The sequence below is a fragment of the Oryzias melastigma genome, linkage group LG7 (assembly GCF_002922805.2).
Source record: "Oryzias melastigma strain HK-1 linkage group LG7, ASM292280v2, whole genome shotgun sequence".
NCBI classification, from domain to species: domain Eukaryota; kingdom Metazoa; phylum Chordata; class Actinopteri; order Beloniformes; family Adrianichthyidae; genus Oryzias; species Oryzias melastigma.
Window position 1 is genome coordinate 23,479,887 of NC_050518.1, and position 3,079 is coordinate 23,482,965.

The following is a 3,079-nucleotide window of genomic DNA, read 5'->3' on the forward strand; positions in this document are numbered from 1 at the left end:
TTATAAGTGTGCGTGGCTCGTTGGTCTAGAGGTATGATTCTCGCTTCGGGTGTGAGAGGTCCCGGGTTCAAATCCCGGACGAGCCCCATAAGAAACATCTATGTAGATATTCTACAATTAAAAAAAAAAATTAAAGATAGTGCTCTATCAATAATTGTGATTGTAAATAAGAAAATAGTAAACATACACTGGAATAGTGATGTACTGGATAACAACAAGAAAATTTCAGTATGTATTTTTAATCAAGTTTATTAGAAGAAGACCACCCAAAAAACAATTTTTTAATCACAAAATAAATCTTTTGTTTACACCATTTCATCACTTTCTTTGCCACACCCTTCTTAAACTATAGTTTTCGGGCGCACAGAGTAACTGGAACATATTTCATCTACTTTTAGGAAAAAGTATGGTCCATCTTGGATAGGTCAACCCAAAGATTTCAAATATAAAAAAATATAGTGTGTTCCTGTATCATATGTTGAAACGGGAAATATTACTGAACTCCATGTTAGATAAGGTGGGTGTAATTTTGGAATCTAATCCATTTAGTTCAGACAAACTCTTCATACATTCGATACATGTTGGCTCGTTGGTCTAGAGGTATGATTCTCGCTTCGGGTGTGAGAGGTCCCAGGTTCAAATCCTGGACGAGCCCCATAAGAAACTTCTATGTTGATATTCTACAATTAAAGAAAGTGCTCTATCAATAATTGTGATTGTAAATAAGAAAATAGTAAACATACACTGGAATAGTGATGTACTGGATAACAACGAGAAAATTTCAGTATCTATTTTTAATCGAGTTTCTTAGAAGAAGACAACCCAAAAAAAAAATGTTTTAACACAAAATAAATCTTTTGTTTACACCATTTTTGGACTCATCCCTGGAGAAAAAACGTTGCCACACCCTTCTTAAACTATAGTTTTCGGGCGCACAGAGTAACTGGAACATATTTCATCTATTTTTAGGAAAAAGTATGGTCCATCTTGGATAGGTCAACCCAAAGATTTCAAATATAAAAAAATATAGTGTGTTCCTGTATCATATGTTGAAACGAGAAATATTACTAAACTGCATATTAGAAAAGGTGGGTGTAATTTTGGAATGTAATCCATTTAGTTCAGACAAACTCTTCATATATTCAATGCATGGTGGCTCGTTGGTCTAGGGGTATGATTCTCGCTTCGGGTGCGAGAGGTCCCGGGTTCAAATCCCGGACGAGCCCCAAACAAATATAAGTTTGACTTCGTCTGTTTTTGAAGGGAAACATAGTAATTCACACCTCAAATAGCAAATAGTAAGTGCTGTATATAAACTGGAATTGTCATGTATTGGCTGACTCTAAGAACATCTCATTCTATATTTAATCAAGTTTCTTAAATGTTTTTTTAACTGCTCCACTTTGGCTCTCTGATAAAAGAACCACAATCCAAAGGGAATTTCATCCTTTCTTTCTTTTCCACATCCTTCTCCAACTAGTTTTTATGCTCCCAGGGTTGCTGGAGCCTCTTCCATCCACTTTTTGGCAAAGGTAGAGTGCTCTATGTATGGTTCAATCCAAGGATTTTAAATATAAAAATATAGTGTGGTGCTAAATCAAATGTTGGAATGGAAAATATTACTAGAGTGCATTTTGTAAAATCTAGGTGGTGCTGCTGCCCTTGTGTAGTGGCTCGTTGGTCTAGGGGTATGATTCTCGCTTCGGGTGCGAGAGGTCCCGGGTTCAAATCCCGGACGAGCCCCTTGAGTAAACCTTAGCTTTGCATTTCTAAGAGAAAGAATGCACTTCATCTGTAACTTATATCTTAAATAAGTAAATAGTAAGTGGCATACGCAAACTGAACTTGTTATGTAGTGGCTGAGATCCAGATCATCTTATTCTATGCATGACATGCCTCAATATCACAAAGTCACTGCAAGAAATCAGGTCTTTGTGCCGTGCTAGACCCAAAGAAACACTTGTTAAACACAACACATCTTTTATTAATTGAAAGTGATGCCAACCTTTTTGTCAAAATTGACAATGCAGAATCATTAAACAAGAATTACATATTAATTTAAAATTTTCATCCAATTTGTTGAAAAGAAAAAAAAAAATCCAGGGGAATTGCATCCATTCCTTTTTTAAACCCTAGTCTTCCACAACATTTTGGGCTTCCGCAGTAACTGGAAGTTATCCTGTCCACTTTTTGGCAAATGCAGTACACACTTTGGATGAGTAAATCCAATGATTTTGGTTATAAAAATATAATGTGCCACTGAATCATATGTTGGAATGGAAAATATTACTAAACTGGTTTTGGAAAAGTTAGGTGCAATTTTTGGAACGTAATCGCATTTAGTCCGAATACATTTGTGCAATTTCTCTCTCTGTGTGTTGGCTCGTTGGTCTAGGGGTATGATTCTCGCTTCGGGTGTGAGAGGCCCCGGGTTCAAATCCCAGACGAGCCCCTAACAAAAAATATGAGTTTGACTTCCTCTGCTTTTAAAGGGTAATATAGTAATTCACACCTCAAATAAGCAAATATTAAGTGCTGTATATAAACTGGAATTGTCATGTATTGGCTGACTTTAGGAACATATATTTAATCAAGTTTCTTAAATGTTTTTTACCACTCCACTTTAGGTCTCTGATAAAAGAACCACAATCCCAAGGGAATTTAATTCATTTCTTTCTTTTCCACGTCCTTCTCCAACTAGTTTTTATGCTCCCAGGGTTGCTGGAGCCTCTTCCATCCACTTTTTGGCCAAGGTAGAGTGCTCTATGTATGGGTCAACCCGAGGATTTTAAATATAAAAATATAGTGTGGTGCTAAATCAAATGTTGGAATGGAAAATATTACTAAAGTGCATTTTGTAAAATCTAAGTGCTGCTGCCCTTGTGTGGTGGCTCGTTGGTCTAGGGCGGGGGTCGGCAACCTGCGGCTCCGGAGCTGCATGCGGCTCTTCAAGCACTCCCTTGCGGCTCAGTGGCGCCTTTTCAAAAATGTTTGAAATTAATTAAAAATTGTTGGACGGAAATATATTGTAACGAATTGGGTGGGAGCAGAGCCAAGCAGGTGGCTGGCAGGTTTGATT

General features: G+C 37.2%; 5 non-coding genes across 5 annotated transcripts; all 5 read left to right on the plus strand.

Annotated features, from left to right (window-relative positions):
- Nucleotides 1-14: 14 nt before the first annotated feature.
- Nucleotides 15-86, plus strand: trnap-cgg. Its single transcript has one exon. It is a non-coding gene; the product is annotated as a tRNA-Pro (tRNA).
- Nucleotides 87-583: 497 nt separating this feature from the next.
- Nucleotides 584-655, plus strand: trnap-cgg. Its single transcript has one exon. It is a non-coding gene; the product is annotated as a tRNA-Pro (tRNA).
- Nucleotides 656-1,154: 499 nt separating this feature from the next.
- Nucleotides 1,155-1,226, plus strand: trnap-cgg. The gene has a single exon. It is a non-coding gene; the product is annotated as a tRNA-Pro (tRNA).
- A 445-nt stretch (nucleotides 1,227-1,671) lies between these two features.
- Nucleotides 1,672-1,743, plus strand: trnap-cgg. The gene has a single exon. It is a non-coding gene; the product is annotated as a tRNA-Pro (tRNA).
- Nucleotides 1,744-2,380: 637 nt separating this feature from the next.
- trnap-cgg lies at nucleotides 2,381-2,452 on the plus strand. The gene has a single exon. It is a non-coding gene; the product is annotated as a tRNA-Pro (tRNA).
- The last annotated feature ends 627 nt before the right edge of the window (nucleotides 2,453-3,079 follow it).